Raw genomic sequence first — 20,263 nt, 5'->3', positions numbered from 1 at the left:
GCTTCCCACATTAATCAAGTGTCTTTTAAGACCCTGGACAGATACTCCCGGGGGATGAATTTATACTGGGACTTGGACCTTTTTTTGAAACAAAACTAACCGTTCAAGGGACTCTGGGTGTAGGGGTGGTGGCTGTTTACAAGTGTTAGTATCTGAATTGTAGTGAAATATATGCCTAAAACTACCCAAAATAGGAGTCAACCGTGGACATAAGAGAAAGCAGAGCCAAGCTCTCACGTGAGAAACAAATACGTTAGTATGACCCACTCAAAGCAGCCAGTGCTTACATCTGTTTTCAGCTCAGGCTTTCTCTCCCTGCTGTAGCGCATGGTGGTCCCGCAGCTATTGTAGTGATGGAGATTGCGTAGGCACACTTTAAACTAGACAATCTGGGCACTTGTTGGCATCGTAACCACACCAGTAAAGAGCTCAGAATGAGCTAATCTCCTTAGCATTTACCCGGCTTCTCAGGTGGGTTTTACAGCAAACGGTGCTCCTTGATCTAGCAGCACAGAGCTATCATCAGCAGCAGGAAAACTAGTTCAAAGCTAGCTTAGCTATATCCCCTTGTACTGTCATCATTGCTTCAGAGAGGTAACTTGAGACAAGCTTGACTGCAAAAGGTGTTCAGCAAAGTACTGTGAAAATAGGAGACCTTTCAGGAGCCCCAAATCAGCTCTCAAAAACCTGGACTGTTGCAAAAAAAAAAAAGTTAGGACTCCAATAAGCAAGAGAAGTATACAGGGAAATTGCTAGTGGGATTTTGTGGAATTTGTTTAAAGCACAACAGTACCAAACCCCAAAATTGTTGTGCATGACAGTGATAAACTAACAGCAACAGAACAGTTGAACCATCCAGACAGAAACTGTGACATACTACAGTAAATGCAAGGATTAAATCAATGAATCAATAACTTTGTGGGTTACTTTTCACAGCCTAAAGAAAAATGAGAACATTAGGGAGAAATCACTACATTTACTTCTAAGTAACACCTGGGGATAGAGCTGGTGAGGCAGGTATCCATAATTAGGCCAGCTCTCTAATTAAGAGCCCATTAAGCCTTGCTAGCAGAAATACAAGACTGATAATCTAACATAGTGAATTTTGCAAGAATTGCTGGATAAAAATCAAATTAAGGCAATCAATGGTGAAAAGGGGATTCCCAGGGAAAATAGGTTTTTGGGGTGGTTTTTTCATTGTTGCTGGTTTTTAAATGCAAGAGAATAAACACATCAGCGGGGGGGGGGGGAAAAAAAGCCTGTTAAGTGATCATGACAAGTACCGCTGGCTCAGAGGACAACATTGTGTTGATGTGCTGTATATTACCTTTTGTTTTATGAGCCAGTTTAAAAGAAGCTTTGCACAAAATGCTTTAGGATCTACACTGAATTAGGATTGATTTGTTTAATGGCCACAGCAGAGCAGGAAAAAAGAATGAGTCAGACAAATGGAGGATCACACAACCAGAATTACATTTTACAATACCATTTTGTACCTGTAGAGTACTCCAACTTGCAGGCAATGCCAGTATTAGGTTTCAATTGATTTTTACATGCTGACATGCCACTTAGCTACTAAGGGCACCAGACTGCACTGTACCAGACTTATTCCCCTATGTGAGATTTGTAACGCTCCCAATTAAGTGAACTGTACTACATAGAAAACTTCTGAGAAGTCATCACAAATCACCCATAAGCCAGAAGACTTGAATAGTAAAGATAGTCTTTCCAAGATCATTCACTATGAGAAATTTATTTACAACAAAACATAATTCTAGCATCATTAAGGAAAAAACATTCAGTAGGGACAAATAACTCACTTCATCTGACAAGCCACAGAAAAACTACACCATAATTCTGGAATACATTTCCACATTCTCTCCTAAATCCCATCAAGCATATAGGTTTTACAGGATGACTGGAAGATCAAAATATTCAAGGGCATGCAAGAAAATAATTATTTTTTAAAAGAGGGAGGCGGAAGAGAGCTTCTCTTTTAAAAGAAGAGTTAGACAAAAAGGAAGCTGGACAAAGATGAGTTTACTTTGTTGTGTTCCACAGCCACTGGCTGCAGTCTTTCAACATCATCTCCAATGTTTTGGAATTAAAAGGAGGAAAAAGTAAGCAAGCACATTACTTTCAGGCAAGTGATATTTGTTCAGCATTTAGAAAGAATGCATCAGATAGGACCTGGCTTCTATAGATCCAAATAAACATCTTAAGAATGAAATTTTATCCCTGCAACCTCATGGCAAAAGGAAAAAAGCTGGAAAATGTGCCCTTAAAAAGCTCTGCCTGGGGATTTTGTTTGAGACAATGGAAACTTTATCACTGTCTTTAGGGAAACCACTGTCCTGTGGCATGAAAGCAGGACTCCATACTACTCTGAGAACACACTAGAAGACCACAGTCAACACATTTCCTACAACTGAGATGACACAGAGCATGCTGGAGGGATTGTAAGGACTACAGTGGAGGAAGGCACAGGGAGGATACATGATAGAGAAGAGTATAAGTAAAAGTGACATATAAAGATGTTCACAATGGAAATTTATACTAACTAGCGGAGGCCCCTCTACACCTATGCTACTATGTTCATCTTAAAACAAAAAAAGAGCTGGAGACTACACATTTAAATAAATTTACATAGAGTACTTCATCAAGTTGTCCAATAAGCAGCTATGCGGTTTTAATCTGATTGTCCAGACAACCCATATTCCTTCTAGCAATACATATAAGTAAGCTTTACATAGTTTTGATCTTTCAAAAAGATCCCAGAATTCACAGTGTTAAAACACTGCAGAATGACCACAAGACCTCTGCCAGCAGTCATAAATATAAGAATGAAACCTTGTAGTTATTGAGGCAGCTGTGTAAAACTTTACATGATGCATAGAGAAGCTCTTAATGAATAATGGCCAGGTGTTTTCATTTTCAGCTCATTAGAGGAGCTTTCTCTTTCCACACTAGAGCTTTGCTAATGGTTTGTCAAGCCGGGGTGTTATTCTTGGATATTACATCAACAGTAGCCCTTCTATAGATCACTGCTTCTATAAAATACTTCACATCAAAACAAAGAGTTTTCACAGTGACTAGTCCTAATAAGCCTATGCTATTTTTGATACTCGGCTTGAGATCGGTCAGAGAGTTTCAGAGAAAACCATCTATCACTTTCTAAAGAATGGGTTTTCTTCAGATCTCTTCAGTTGGGCTTCTAAGCTTTTATAGCTGAAGTCATGAAAAATTGTCATCCCAAATTTTCAAGAATGGGTACCTACAGAAAGGATCTACACATATTAACAGACCTAGATAAGCAAATCTAGTAATTTTGTTGTTAATGCCTTAGACACAAGGAAAAATCACTCTCCTACAGAAGCAGACCATCACACCAGCCAACATAGCTTAACAGTGACCAATAAACACCAGCTGCACCTCTGAAGGAAGGGTGCATGGTCCACACTCCTGGATTACTCTCTTTGCTGAAATGTCTCTCTTTGCAGCTAAAGAAGGGGAGGGGAAAACAAGGAGATAAGATTTGCAGTTCTGGCGACAATTTAATCATTTAACACCTGTTCACTGGAAACTAGACAGTAGATGCATTCATTTTCCTGAGGCCACTGCACAGCCTGAATGTAAAGATTTTTTTACCATCTCTGACTTGGATCTGGTATAAACGGGTGACCTAGAATGGAATGGCTCTGCTTTACATGAACAAACCCTTGAAACATACAGACGCCTTACACCTGCATTTCCTTTCACTAAGTGGTAATTCCTTACTGTGAGCATTTGCATTCACAGTGGCATTTATTTATGATAACTGGTGTCACAGAAGATTAAAGATTTTCTACTGGAGATGCTTAGAGAGATAGTAGCAGAGTTACTTTTACTTAAGAGAAATTCTAAAAATACATTAGGAAAAAAGAAACAACAATCTAACAAAAAAATCATTTTCCAATAATGAAAGGAAACAATTGCTCCCTAACTACAATGTTTTTCTTATAAAAGAGCAGTGAGACTGTTCACTGCTATTTCCTAGGCAACAATTGTATAAACAGAAATAAATCCCACTGAATTCTTGTGAATTAGCCTTAAAAAATAGATTAAACATGAATATAATTCATAGCATAAGTCATGCAGGAGTAAAACTGGAGTGCAAAAACTGAAGGAATTAATAAGGTGTTCTTAGTACTTGATAACGTGCAGCTGACAGCAGCCAGTACCACCTTAGCAACTTAAAGGGAAAAGGAAGGGTTTTTCCTTCCACTCAGTCTCCTTCAAATATACTTGCTGCAGAAAGTGGGACTTGTTAACCTTATAACACTGACATTTAAAAAGTAGAGATAATTATAAACAAGGTGAGCTAACCCTACCAAGCAAATGGGTTTAAGTGGAATACTTATAAGGTCTTTTTCTTTTCTTTTCTTTCAAAAGAGCTAAATATGTGCTAGACAACTTTAATGAGGCAGCGCAAAAAGGAATTATCTCAAAAGACATTCACCGAGAGATAACAGTACCCAATTTCTGTTTTGTTCAGGATTTCACTCACAGTAGCAAACACTTACCCTGTTTAAGTACAAGAAACATTCATATAAGGAACATGACATTCTTGAATATGAATTTAAATATAACAGCCTAAGAAAGCAGTTAAGGTTAAGAATGGATTGTAATTCTAAATGAGATTATCTGCAATCCCTACACTTGAGAAAGTTCAATAGATGTACAGATATAATAAGGTTTGAATTCAAAGTATCAGATCTTGGCTAATGTAATCTGTTCAGATCAATTGATAGGATGGCAGTAACTGTGTGTGTATAAGGAGCTTAAACTTATTCATACTGGAGTTGTTGCCAAAGCCTTCAGCTACATCTGTGTTTATATGAATCCTTCCACCACGAGACAGCATGCAGTGTTGTTTTGGTTTTTTTACACTAGCTGGATAAGCCTGGGCAATGCTGAAAGCAAAATATGGTTCTACTCTGAAATATCTCAGTAGATTTGCTCCATCAATATTCAGCCAGATTTTGTCACTTTGATACCAGTTTCTCAGATTTCACTAAAATTAAGGTGTAAAGCTTTAATTTCTTGTTTACTTCCAAGCACATCAAGATCAAGAAGGTGACTGGGAACAGCCAGACAGAGTTATCAAGAACGCATCGTGCTTGACCAACCTGATTGCCTTCTACCAGTCATCTACCAGTTGTGTTGACTGGTAGTGTGGATGAAGGGAGACCTGTGGATATTGTTTATCTTGGCTTTAGCAAGGTCTTTGACGTGTTTTCCCACAGCAGCTCTATAGCCAAATTAGGGAAATACAGACTTGAAAAAAAGTCAGTAAATAGGGTTGAAAATTGGCTGGACAGACTGGCCCAAAGGTTCACCACCAGGGTCAGTAGTACGAAGTCCAACTAGTGGCCAGTAACTAGTGGCATCACTCAGGGACCAGCACTGGAACCAATAATGTTTAGTGGACTATAGGACAGAAAGCACTCTCAGCAAGTTTGCAAATGATACCTAACTGGGAAGAACAGTAAAATACCCTGGAGGGCAGGGCTGCAATTCAGAAGGATTTCAATACGCTGGCGAATCTCACCAAGTTCAGCAAAATCAAAAGCAAAGCCCTGCATCTGGGATGGGACAGCCTGCTGCGTGGGCTTACAGGATGGGGAATGACTAGTCGGGGAGTAGCTCTACTGAAAAAGACCTTTGGGTCTGGTGGACAAATTCAGCATGAGCCAGCAATGGGCCCTTGAAGGCCACCAGCATCCTGGGCTAGTGAAATGCAATCAGCAGGTCCAGGAGGGTGATCCTTCACCTCTGCTTGGCACTTGTGAGACCACATCTGGAGCACTGTGCAGTTTTGGGCTCCCCAGTACAAGAAAGACATTGACATACTGGAGCAAGTCCAGCATAGGACAACCAGGATGGTCCAGGGGCTGGACCTCTTGGCGTACGGGGACAAGCTGAGAGAGCTGGGTTTGTTAAACCCAGAGAGAAGGTAGGTCAAGGGATATACTGTGGTCTACAGCTATTTAATGGCAGGGTGTGGAGAAGACAGACTCTTCTCAAAGACACACAATGGAAAGATGAGAGGCACCGGGGCAAGTTGGAACACAGGAGATTCTGATTAGACACAAGGAAAATGGGTGGTCAGACACTGGACAGGCACCCAGAGAGGCTGCAGGAACTCCATCCTTGAAGTTATTAAAATCTCAACTGGGCAACCTTGTCTAGCTGACCCTTTTTTGAGTAAGGACTGGACCAGCTGGCCTCCAAAGGACCCTCCAAACTACATGATGACTATGATTCTGTGATTCTAGCTCTGTGGATTCAGCAAACATAAAAGAGGTAAATGAGGTACCTCTCTGCGGATCTCCCATGTGCCTCGGTGTTTCCACCTAAACGATCTACAGAACTGTTTTCTAAAATTGTGGTTAGTTTTACCCTTAGAAATGGACTCTGTCTACTGAAATGATCATTGGCTCCTCTTTAGTATGCTTACCTGATTATGTGGTATATATCTTCTTACTGCGGGCTGTTAACCCTATTAAGTAGAACGGTACCAAGATCACACAAGAAGTTTTGGGGGGACCTGGGAATTCCACATGTGCTCTGTGAATCTTAGGGTAACCCTAAACTTTAAGGTGGTCTTTCTTTGTACTGAAGGAAGCAGACATAATTTTACAAAGGTAAAGCAACTTCTGAAAAACCCACAGCACTCTCAAATTACCCAAGAAGAGGTAATTTGGTGGCAGATTATTGCAGGTGGAAGCGTGTGACTGCCATGGCCAGGGTGCAGGGCTAGAAAATGGAAGGTAGGAATAAAAGAAATGCATAAGCAAAGTGAAAGAAGTGCCATATGACACTGCAAATGTGGAAAGTCCCCATATTATGCTTTTATAGAATCAATTTCCAGAGTCTAGCCTCATTTTAAGCGTGATATGTTGAATCAGCCAACCAGTCAAGGGTGCCATGGACTGAGTGTAACTGTTTTACAACAGGAGCCGTGGTTTTTAATTTTGCCTTTCAGTGGGATGAGCTGGCCTAGCCAAATGCCCACATAGCAGCATGCACAAGGCCACATCCCTTTTGCTACACAAGATAATGTGAAAAACTCTTTAACATATAATACAATAAGCTTCTAGCTGTTAATTAGCAATGATAAATGTTTTGAGTGCATTACCTGGAATATATTATCCCCACCCTCTGATTCCCACAATAAATCAAAAACTGGATCTATTTGAATTGTATGTGCGTGTGGAGAAAGCTCAAAATCAGCAAAGTGTGACTGTATTGTAAAGTTAAATGTGTAGGTAGTTCTCATCTTAAAGTTTTATGGGCTTGCAAAGATTAGATAATATGTCAGAACAGTTAGGAGGGGATTGGGAATCCTATTTGCAGTTCTTCTCCAGCAGGCTCACTTCTCAGGTTGACCTGCTAATAAACACAACCCCTGGACCATGGAGAGAACTACTGAAGCAGAGCAAGGTGTAATGGTCAGATGCAGTATTAATACCAATTGTGAATTGCATATTATTTAGGCCAAGCAGTAATATAGAAAAGGATATTTCCAGTGCTGGCTAAATGAGGAGAAAGAAGAGGAAATTACTGACTTTAATCATGACTTGGTATGGTGAAGGAATGTTTCTCTTCCTATGAACAACAGGAAAAAATATACATTATTTCTCACTTAAACTTATTGATATGAAAAAGGCAGACCAAGATCTCAATAAATATCAGGGTGATATGTCACAGACTGGTGAATTATTTCAAATAAGATGAAGTTTTACTAGGAATTCAAGTAGAGAAAGACAGAGACAAGGAATGGTGGGAAGTGGAATCAGGACAAGGACAAAGCTTAGAGCTGTATTCTCATTTAAAAACCTGTAGCATCTGTAAACCATATGTACCACGTATGTGTGATGTTAAGGTTAGTCATCAGTGTGGGAGCTTGTAATGAGTCCCTCGGCATTTATAGAGGGACCTAGCCTGTCCAACTTGTGGTTGGAGGCAAATGAAACATCATAAAACTTTAGTATACCTTAGTGCTTCACTTTACCCAGGAAACTTAAGGCTCCTCTAAAGAGTATGGTCTTTGTACTATGCAGTATTAGTAAACTTACAAGACTCTGCCCATGTACAAAAAGGAATTTGCACCAGACTTTTATGAAAAAATATTTTCAGCTCTAAGCAGCAAGAAAGCAGAAAAGCTATGGGATAAAGATTTGAAACAGTGCACAAAGCAGCAAAAGCTATAAAAGCCTAGTTAATATACATGAGAAAATAATTCGTATGCATTGAAGCCTTGGGAAGAAAGCAGATGCACAAGCGTTTTTACTGTGGATAAATGCAGTGTGGCTGTTGCTGAATGTAAAATACAGAAGACAACGTTTTCTTCTTATTCTTCCTCATGCTTGATGATCTTGCAGCAGTTTGGGATGGTAATTAAGTAGCAAACTCATGGAAATTAATGTTTTACCTAGTCCATTTAATCTCATTTCCAGGATGTGACTGTATGGGTTGGAATCAAGTATCCCTGTTGTATCCCTGTTGTCTGAAGGATACTATTGCTATATGCTGAGAAAAGATGCAGACATAATAATTCTCCACATTTAGGATATGAGAATATTGTGGGAATGGTGTGGAGAGGTTCTGTACTGAAGACCAGTAATTAGCTCTCGCAGCCATCATCATCATTATTAAAAGCAATAATAATAATTTCCTTTGCTTTCCCTGCTTTCCTTGCTTTTACTGCTCCATTGTACACATTGTTCACTAGCACTCTTTTGAGGATGGTTCAAAATATCAGTCTTCTAGCCTTTTGAAAGAAAAGTAGATAAATCACTCTAGCACCAAAAAAACTTATGGAGAAGACAATTTCCTTTCCCATTCCCAGAAAATTAATGTGCAGACTACACCAGGAATAGATATTCTGGGGAACTGCTGATGTCCTGGTATTTGAGTTTACTATAGATACTCACAGTATTTGGAGTCAAATATAATCTTTCCTGCTCTCTTCACTGTAACTATTGGATCTATAACTAAAAAGTGGTTAAGCCATAGTAGCTTTCTTCTTCTCTGGAATTTATGGTATAGAACATCCCAAGCAGAAGTAGGATTTGGCTTGTTTCAAGATTTGAAGTGCAAGAAATTAATTGTGTGCTGTAGTAGTGGGAAATTTTAAAAGCAGGTATAGATCCAAAGATGCAGCCTATGACACAATGAAATACTCAAGAACTCTTTAAGCCTGACTTTTCTGATACGTAGCATAAAAGGGGATTAAAGATTTGGTCTGTTCTTTGTCATTGTTGAAGAGACACTAAAGAGAAAGCAAATTTAGAGCCAGACTGTAACCTACACTGGCAATTATGGTGATTGTTTTTATACCGTTTGCAAGTGCTTATGTTTGAACCCCAAATTAAGTCTTGAGGCAAGGGGCTTTCATTGACTCTCTTCTTGTCTGATGAGGCTGTCCAGCATCTAGCACATCAGGAGCTCAGCTTTCCCCCTGCATGACTGACGGCAGTGTGCTGGAAGAAAGGTACAAGCCAGCAGAGGCAGAGGGCTTCTGTGTGGAGGAAAGAAAGTGATAACATGCAGTTCTCTCAAAGGCTCTATAAATCTGACCATATTTCCAATTTCTTAGCAGCCCTGGCAAGGGGAGCAGCAGCAGAATCTGAATAGAGGACATTGCCCTGTCTTCCTGTGAAAAGCTTTGCCAGTGCCACCCACAGTCCCTCTGAAAACCAGCTCTGAAACATAATCAGTCTTGCCAAAAGCATCCTTTTCTCCGCAGTAGTCCAAACCTTCTTTCTCTCTCTCCTTGTCATTAAGTGAACATTACAAGCCCATTCAGCACTTTCTGTTGTTCCCAGAAGCACATTTCTACTACTGAGTTATACAGTAGAAGTACAAGTAGCCACATGTTCATCAACCATCTTAATTTACACTCCCTCCAAAAATAGCACATTCTTGAAACCTCATCAGTTTCTAAAACAAATTACACATCACTTCTGACATATGAAAATTGAAGCAAAGCTCAGCAGGACTCATCAATTCTCAGCAAAGACTAAATAGCATAGTAAGAGTTCTAATGCCTGTTTAAAGGGTTTTTAAAAATATGCATATGAACATCTTGAACTAACATATTTCATCATGAGTAACTAAAGACAAACTGCAGTTGTCAAAATCAGAGAACAAAGAACATCTTTGTGATATATTAATGCTTTGTGATAAATTTGCCACTAGCACACATTATATCTATCTTACCTTTCTGATATTTCAGGCCAAATTGTACCATATAGAGCTGAGCTCCACTGTCATTCTTTGTGCCCCTTCAAGTACCAGGAGAAATCTGTCCTGCTGCTCTGGGGTACAGAGAATTTTTCAGTTTCTTGAAATAAAGTGGAAAAGGGTGAAAGAGGAAAAGAGCTATCTCATGGTCTTTCTGCATGTGTTGCAAAGAAGAATCTGCAATTTTGATTCAAGATACTGCCTGTCAGAATCAAATGCAACTGGAAGCAAAGTTCAGTAGCTCTTCCAAATGTTACCTACTCTGCATTTTCTCTTTAAAAAAACCCCAAACGTTAAAGTATCAATGTATCAATCAAAAAGATATAGAGCATACACATTTAAAATCAATGTCTCCACAGAGTCAGAGTCCATTCCGTACTGTCTGTACTTTGACATGAGAGGCCTCTATTGTCCTTCAGTTTTAGAGTTACCTTTAGACTCTTCAAACACTGATGGAGGAGGCTGAGAAGAGGAAATTTCTGCCTGTTGGAGATGATCCCACCAGACTCAGTCACAGGAACAAAGGATACCCCTTCTGATGTCCCTCATCTCTTTCCTGGCATCCGGAGCTTGATCTTCCGAAAAGGATGTTTTTCTCTTCAACTATACCCCTGAATGCTGCTACTCCCAAGCACAACCCATTGGGTACAATTCAGACTAGCATTTAAGGTTACAGTAATTTGGGCATTACACCCATATCTGTGAAGTGTCATTCTAAGATGGTGGAAAAAATTCCATCTAGCATCTAACCATTTCTGCCCAAAATTTAGTTTTTTAAGCCCATATTCTATAGGCAGCCCTGAAAGTCAAGGTGGGAGGATATAGGCATGCACATGCTTCTATGGGCACACACAGGCTGGATGTAACCCCTCCTATCTGAGATGATGGGTTAAATCAAAGATTGTAGTTTTGTTCTATGCGATTACATTCATAGAAGAAAAGGCTAGGAAGTAGCTATGGTTCATTTGGGCTAGACAGAAAATATTCTTTGCTTTGGTCCAGGATTGTGTAACCAATTTACATTGATTGTGCAACTTCTACTTCACAGATGTAAGCTGCTCTAAAACCCTCAAAGTCAAAAGAAATCTTTCCATTGACTTTAGTGGCTTTGAATCCAGTTCATACTCTACAGTACAATCTGTATTTCCCCCTCAGATCAATAAAACACAAAACAAAATATTCACTATGTAATGTAATCCATCCTGCTCCAGCTCTGTAGCAGACAAATGAGATGCCCTTTATTGAAGCTCACAATGAATAAATGAGACTTTCTGCAAGTTTTATATGTTCATCAATGTTCATTACTTCTCAATTGATTTTCTAAGGTCTGAAATATTCTTCTACCTGCATTTAATATATGCCCTTACTTTAGTTTCCTTGACTGCAACTGAAAGTCTCCTGGCTCTGATTCCAGGCTGAAAGTTCCCTATTTTTTTATGACTATAAGATGAAATAAATAGCATTAATTGCATCCTTCACTAAAGAAGGTTGGATACCTTATAACTCACCAAGAATTTGTAGGCCAATGAATGAGTTTACTGAATTGAATATCTCAGCAACGAAAAATTTCAAATTCATATTACAAAATATTCAGAGAAAACAAAACTTGAATCCAGCCTTAGGGCTGCATTTTAGAAATCCCTTTCTATGAATTATGTGCATTGAATCAGGGAATGAAAATGGCAGCACTATGAGTCACACAGAAAATTTAAATTATCTTGAAATTTCAAAGCCAAATATTCAGGATGGCTATCTGACTTGTGCTTTTCAGACCAACATTTAGTCACAAGAATTATTAATTAATTATTTTGAAAGGTAAGCTAGTTTCCACATTTTCATCCACTGTACAGTTTGTGGAGGTCACTGATGCAGTAGGATATCAGTAAAGAAAATGACAGATTTCCATATGAAGTATGTGAAGCTTTTGGGACAGTATGTGGTAGCCTGCAGACATTTAAGACGGTCACCACAGGTCTCCAAACGCGCAGCTCACAGCCGTTCCTGCCACAAGTTGAAATATCTGCAGGCATCTTACAAACTCCCAATGCTGCTGCTTGCTGAGGGTTGTGTTTCAGCCAGATGTCCTCCCGGGGGTGCAAAAATTTTGCCTGAGGGAACTACCTGCAGAACACCGGGCTCCTCACCCAGCTGTACGCTGCCACTCCTGGTCCTCCTTTCATTTGGTTGTGTCAAAGCTCAAATCTTTAAGACACCAGGGATGTGTTTTCACACTGACTTCAGGCCTTGACTCATCCTAAACAGGAGGCCTGCTGAAATCTAATGACTGTGGGTTTCATCCTCTCTGGGATTAGGAGCTGTGATGTTCTGAGTGCACAGCAGCACGGATGCGAAAATGTGGGTACACGAGAAGGTGACTGAACACGTGGCCACTGCTTGATGGGAACTGACCCTTTGGAGCAAATGAAGATTTAAGCTGATCATGAGACTACAAGCAAGAAAGATGTTGCAAGGTTGAGCCAAAGCCACTGGGAGCAATGCAGAGGCTGGAGGTACTGCTCAAATGGAATTTAAGCAATTGCTGTAGAAATGATTGGGGAAGCCTCCTGGGCCTGTTAGGAGATCAGACTATATCAGAATAGCTGATTCTTGCTTTAGACTCTCTGATTTTTGATTTTTAACATTTTTTTCCAGGGCTTCTGATTCATCTTGCCTGGAAAGTAGACATTATTTGGGACTGACAACAGGTGCCACGAAGAGAATATCTGCTCTCTTCAGTAAGGGATTGCAATACAGAGACTGAGGGTGTGATAATACGATGCATTGGCTGCAGCAATGTAGATGGTGCCAGTTCTCCTGCCAGTTTGCTGGTGCTCACCCTTGCTGGTCTGTTGCTGAAATCGTCTGGGCTGAGAATACTCCCCAACTGCTTCATTGTGTGGTGGATCACTTCAATGACTCAAATTTATCATGCAGTCCTGGAAAAATATTGTATTCCAACAATTGAGGTTGTGGACATGGGTATGTTGGAAAATAAGTGAGGAATATGTAAAGAATAAAGTTCAAAGGGTCACTTAAGAAGAAACAAAAGAAAACCCAAGAATATCCTGGTAAAACTGGATGTTCCAGCATGTGATATTTAACAATGGAGAAAATTAAGCCTTAAAAGGAAGAATGACCCTGAATTCATGACCTGAAAAGCATGGTTTTGGGGTCTACGACCACCAGAGGACCCCCATGTGAAAAACTGAGCATGCATTATGCTAAATCATCATTACGTAAGCTACTAATTAACATAGTCCCGCCTAGTAGTATGAAAACCTATGCACATGGAAAGATATACTGTATAAATGAACTTAGATCTGTGTAAACTGGTATGCACGTTAGGCAGAAGGATCCTCTGTGTATCCAGCCCTGCAATAAAGAGAATGCCTGCTTCTTAACATTACATTGGTGTTAAGAGGTTTATTCCTGATTTCGGTGACAGGTATGGTGAGCAGGAACAAGAAGCCAGAGGTAAAGGGAGAACTATATGTCATTACACCCTTAGAAACAAAATCCGCCTCAAGAAATCAAGGAAGACCAGAGGCTCATTTTGTATATTTTCTCTTTTAGCCTGAAAGCAATTTTTCTCCCTGGATTATAACTCATTAATACCGAGTAAATGCCAATAGAGGTAGTTAAAACGCTTCTTGGAGCAGTCAATCCACACACAAGTCACCCTTTTCTCTTCATCCAACACTGCTCTACTTAGAGAGCAAATCTCACTGCAATCTTAATTACGAAGCTTTGACTGGAAACTCCACAGTATAGAGGGACTGGAAATTTTCAGGGGCTCGCCTTTAGTGTTGGCTCAGTGCTATCACACTGGAGTCCTAGTCTTGGTTGGAATTCCCAGCTATGATGAATATACAAGTAACTATAAAAATATTAATTTCAGTAATAATAGTACCCTTATTCTGATTGACCTCAATCCAAGAATACAAGTCCCAAAGATACCAGAGGAAAATTTAAACACTCTTTTTTAAACTGTGCTGTATTGTCCTGAAAATAGACTTACACAGATACTAAAAGTACATTCAGCACAAGGCTGTGGCATAATGGTCAACAGTTTGTAGCATTGCTTTGTGGATAATTTTAGCTATGCTGCCGACTCCTAAAAGTAAAACCAAATTAATTTTAATTTTACTTCATTTTGCTTGGAAAGATTATTCAATACAAGGTTTGAGATTTTTTTTTTCCTTCTTCTTCTTTTTTTAAAGCACTGCTGTTTCAGGTTTTGCTGGCAAATACTGCTGAACTCATTCAGTCTGTTTGCCAGAGTTAAGGTCACTGCAGCTTTAGTTTTACAAAGAACACCATTTTTCTGTTTCTCTGTTAATCTTGGCCTGAAAAGACCACACATTACCCTTCTCAATTGAACAGTTTAGCCTTTGTTCCTTTGTTTGGGTTATACTATTAATGTGCTAGGTCGATAGCAAAAATGTGTGAACTGCTAGTGTGCCAGATGATTGACAGGCAATTAGCAGCTTCCAGAGAACCATGCTTTGAATTCCACAGATATGTGACTGCATTGGGAGGCAGAGGCTGCTGATCTGACTTTTTTGTAAACTTTTGCTGCAATACTAAAAATGAGATATTTAAAAGAACTAGTGTAGCTATTCTCAGAAGCTTCAGCTGCTGGAGACCCACAAAACTGAATCAGAGGTGTGAAGAGATTTACTGTAAGCAAATAATTAACCTGTATCTATTCAGATCTCTCAGAAAATAAGGTTTGCAAAGCAGTGTTAGCTTTAAAGTTTACCTGATGAGCAAGAAAACTTCCTCACTGAAATACAAATTTGAGAAAACATTCTTCTCCAATTGCCAGTTTTTGTGGAGATGTGTAGCCCATGAATAATTAAAATTTCAGCTTGTTAGTTTTTTGTGAGGTTCTCATTTTTTCCTCCCCGTTCTTAATTTCTTACTAAAATTGCCACCTACTTTGTCTTCTGTTAAGCTCTGCTAAAAAGTAATAGTGTGAACAGCATCCTAGAATGGTGTCCCTATAACTCTCCATTGATACATATTCTGATTTTTTAATCTTACACATTAAAAGCACATATGTGTGTTTGATGGTATTCCATTTCTCTGTATATAGAATAAGTCTAGGATATGAGAGTTACATAACCTTCCCTGCCAACATTATAATATATTTTATTTCCTGAGAAGATTTTTGCCTGTGCAAAAAGCTTCATCATCTTCAGTGTGTGACTGCAGGTCATTTATTACAGACACGCATGCACACCAGAGCACTGCTCACTTAGTGACAATTTCTACATTTTTTAAAGAGGTTGGGGCTTGGTCAGCCACTACCAGGATAGCTGGTTACACCTTTACTTATTCACATTTTATGCACAGAAATCTTGACAGACTCAAGCAGGGAAAAAATCAGGTAATTCTTAGTTCAGAGTTGCTTTGACAGCATGAGAGCAGCTGGCCAAAGCCCTTCAGTAGCAGTAGTGCCGGACTGCACACCCGTCTGATTTGGAGAGTCGGTGCCCACAGACACACATAGGTCTAACTGCAGGGAGAGAGGGAGAATTTGTAAGAAAATTGAAACGGCTTGCTCCCAACCCCCCTTCCCACATCTGCTGCAAAGACTTCTTTTGTATAGACACAGAATAGTCAAAATCTTGGGGGTTTATCTTTTGTCCAAGGGACTCAAGAATCGCAAGCTGCAAATAGCATCAAATGCACTTTGCCAGGATGAAGGCGTGAGCTGAGCGTAGTTTGGATTTGCACCTTCGGTTCCCAAGAGAACTGGCATTTTAAAACCTGAGGCCTAAACCACCATGTTGTCACACTCTTACAGCTTTAAAAACAGCCATAAAAATAAGCATGTTAGAATTACAAGATGTTTGGTAGGGAGTATAATGGCATTGCACTTCAGTCAGGTAAGGGTTGTTTTCAAACAAATGGAGTGCAATCTGTTCACACTTACGCTTCTCAGCTTCTCTTTGCCTGTTCCTTTCGCAAGTTGCATGATCTTTTATGTTAAAACGTCCACGTGTTAAAAAATTCAGAATAATTCAGTAGTTTTTCTTTTAATCCAACAGCTGCAAAGCTTTTCAGATGTTCTGCAGTGAAAATAATTTTCTCCAGCTAGGGCTTCTTATTTCATTACATGAATCCCTTTTGGCTTCCCCTCAAGCAAATTTTATTGATGTAATAATTTAAGTTGCTTCCAATTAGGCCTTGGAAATTAGGTATTCTAAACATTTCCATTTGAAATTTTTGATATTAATTTAACAAGTACTTTGTTATACAGCTTTACAGCAGGCATACTTACTTCAAAAGATGATAACCAGGACAAATCCTGAAATAAATGTTTCTTTTCTTGTAGCATCAAGGGAAGAAATGGTAACAGATAGAAACAAAGTTTGTGTGTGTAGGAAAGAGGGGCCATATTTCTCAGTTGCTATTCATTTCACTTTTTCTCAGCCATTTTCATTACTGAGCTATCAGCTGACAGAGCTGAAATTAGTCCCCCGCAGTCCTGTTATTCCAAGATAAGTATAATGTTCAGCCTTGCTTTCCTATTCTTTTAACTTCCATGTGGCTCAAATGTTTTAGCTTTCTTTTTCCTATTGATGGGAAAAATAGATAAGCAGTTGAAAGGGAAAAAAAGAAAGCAAAACCTAAAACAGACATAGCAGCTAAGAAATTATTTTAAAAGGGTTGAAGTTTCACAACCTGAATACATTTAAGTATTTTAAATAACTCTGATATTATAAAATTCTCTGAGAAAAAACATGACTTGTTCTCAATGAAAAGAATTTAAGATAATGGCTCTGATTCTGCTTCCTGTGATAGCTCTTAGAACAGCAACCTGGAGACAAAGGTAATATTTAGGCCCACAGCAGCTCTGAGTCACTCAGAAAATATTCCTCTTATTTAGGAAGGCATTTATGAATCCATTCATCATTGTTATATACCAAGGCTTGTCTGCTACGGCAGAAATTCTTGTGTACCCTGCTGTACCATTACGATTTAACTCAGTTACAGCTAGCTTCATATTCACCAAGAGACACAGCTGTCTGCATCTAATCTTGAACTGCGGCAGGACTGAGGACCATCCCAAATGCTACCGTGTCCTGCTCAGCTTAAGTTTCATTGCACAGTGGGCCACAACGCCCTTCAGGACAGGGTTTTAATTATGGTGCAGTACAGTACCCAGAGATGCTCAGAAGGTACGTAGTGACCAAAGGCACCTACAAGGGCAAAAGCATCGCAGGAAGCTTACATTTGGTGGGAATGTGTTCAGGACTTGAGCTGACAAAAGCCTCCAAACCTGCTTTGTAGTCCAGCACCTCTCAGGGAGTTGAGACTAACTCTACAGATCTTTTGGGAGTCTTGTAGCATTTTTCACCTTTGAAGCTTGGCTCTGGGTCTATTTCTTCTGCAGGTGGGAAGGTCACTTACTTCTCCCAGGTGTCTCGCACCTTGATGTGGGACAACGGGCTCCCTGTTTACTGCTCACTCATGCTCTCACTCTCTCTTTGTTCGTTTTACCCTGAACCCCAAAACCTTATCCACATCAAGCGTGCCTGGTCGACCCCAGGGAAGGGCAGACTCCTTTCAGAAGAGGATTAGAACCCATCCAGAGCATAAAAGGTAAACAGATAACTCCTCTCCCTGCTGCCCTGTTGTACAACCTCTTCAGTGTGACCTAACATACATGGTACCACTACCGTAACCACAATCACACACACGAAACAGTTCTGCTGCCTGTCCCAATACTCACACTTCAGGTGTTTCAGCCATATCACTCTTCAGCATCTTTGACAGAAAGGTGCCGAATTATTACCTTCCCTCTCAGAGGTGAGGGGGAGGAGGCTGCAAGGCAGAGGATCTGCAATGCAGTTGGGAACCAAACCCAACTCAGATACCATTCCTGAAACACAGAAGTCACCATTCATCTGTCCTAGGACACGCTGCTTCCACCAAGATGAACCCATCATCAGCAATAACATGCCTCTGGCTCCTGTCTGCCATGAACACCTGCTGTCTAGCTGTGTGCATTTAGATATTCTCTTGCAGTGGCAGGCCTAACATATTCATTCATTTATGTATCAAGCCTTATAGTTCAATAGTATGATATCATGGGTCTGAAAAAGCAAAAGAAAATGGACCGAGAAAGGAAGGCAGGAGAAGTAAAATAAGCAATAGCAGATAGCAGATATTGTTGAATATACCTTTTGTGATTTTGCTATTACAATTCAAAACTTAGTTGAATGCCTGTATTTCACTCACTAACAATTCATATGTTCCTCATAGAAATTATGAGCTTCTATATACCAATCAAACCAGCCGCTCTAAGAGTAAGCAATGGCCTACTGGATTGCAGATCCATTTAGTTTGTTGTGGGGGAACTACGAACAAATCCATGCTCTTAATGAGACACTGAACTCTTGTTTTCCACCCAGTTGCCTGCATCCAATGTTTCTCCTCACAAATCAAAAAATTTGGTGTAAGTATTAACTGAACAAAAGAAAAATCACAAAACTCAGCCTTCCTGTAGGTTGCAATGCTTGTCGCATCAAATTCCAGAAAAACACTAGGCTTTTTTGGATACCTGGAAGATTTAAAGTCCTCTTTGAAGCTACTGCCTGTTGGAAAAGCCCTAGAGTACTGCTTTCCATGAAGAGAGTGCCAGGAAGTCACTAACACAGCAGAAAAATCTTCTGTATCTCCAAAATCCCACTGCACCTATACATTTAACGCAAAAACGTTGACTTGTGGAGTACTCCTTCAAGGTACAGAAAAAAGCAAGCATTACAACTCCCTGTCCACAGACAAAACACCAAAATATCAACTTAAAAGAAGATTTTGCAAAGTGCCAAAGAGTTTTGCTTTAGCTATGTTTGCCCATGTTTTACACTGGAGTTTTCAGCATCACTTGCAGACCTCAAACCATTTGCTTCCACCAAGTGCTCTGTGGCTTGCTCATGTTCAAACTGCATTTTGGTAGGAACAAACTTGGGCTTGTAAATCATCTTCCACACATTTTCTCTTGTTCACAACATGCTGTACATCTAGCCACACTTCATCTGGTTCAGCAGGAGAGTGCAGGCCTACTTTTATGGTGGATACCAACACATTGTGAGATGCTGCTCAAGACTGTCAAGTCTTCTGGGACATCTTTGGTACACCACGGGCATGCCAGCTCATGCCAGGCCAGTGCTCCTATCATTCAGCATGTTTGGATAGACAAATTTTGAGTAAGGCACCCTCACCCTACGCTTAATTTCTTCCCCTGGTAAGCCAGTGGGCCCCTCTGACCTTGTACCAAAACATGTAGGCATACAGATGACCTAAAATTTGGGCATTAAGCCCAGGTCAAATCCTTGGGCAATATGCCTCCTAAAGCCACACCCACTACAACCACTATTTTAATGCAGATTTCAAAAAATACACCTTCCATCACCTCTGGCTTGCTCCCTCACTCCCCAGTGGCTGTGGGTTTATAGTTCCCTATGAACTTCCTCCCTCATTGTACTTGCAGTTGAAAAGCAAACAAATCTTCAGACATCCCCCATCCTTTCCCCCCTCCCTGCTGCCCATCATACTCCCTGCTCCAAATTCCTTTTCCATTACTTGATTTCCACTCTGTGCACCCCACCCTCGTGCCTGTACTCGCTCATTGCAGTTCTCCGCTGAAGCCAAGGCTTCTGCCCTCAATTCTCCTATTGCTTTCTGCTGGCACCCTCTTCTTCACACTGCTGCCCCCTCACATGAGGGGGACCCAGCGATGCAGAGCACGACAGTACATTATCAAACAGCAGAAACAACACAGTATCACATCTTCAGTGTTTTAAACATGCTTTTCCATTTTTGCAACACCACATTTCAGGTTCAAAAACAGTATCTGTTTTTTTCAGGGTGAAAAGTAACCTGGCTTTCAGAATCAAAATGGAAAAAAGTATTAGTTATTGAAAATGTGAAAAAGAAATGTGTATATAATGAATACATT

This window comes from Ciconia boyciana, chromosome 1, assembly GCF_034638445.1.
Source record: "Ciconia boyciana chromosome 1, ASM3463844v1, whole genome shotgun sequence".
Taxonomy (NCBI): domain Eukaryota; kingdom Metazoa; phylum Chordata; class Aves; order Ciconiiformes; family Ciconiidae; genus Ciconia; species Ciconia boyciana.
Note: the sequence above shows the minus strand (reverse complement) of the source record.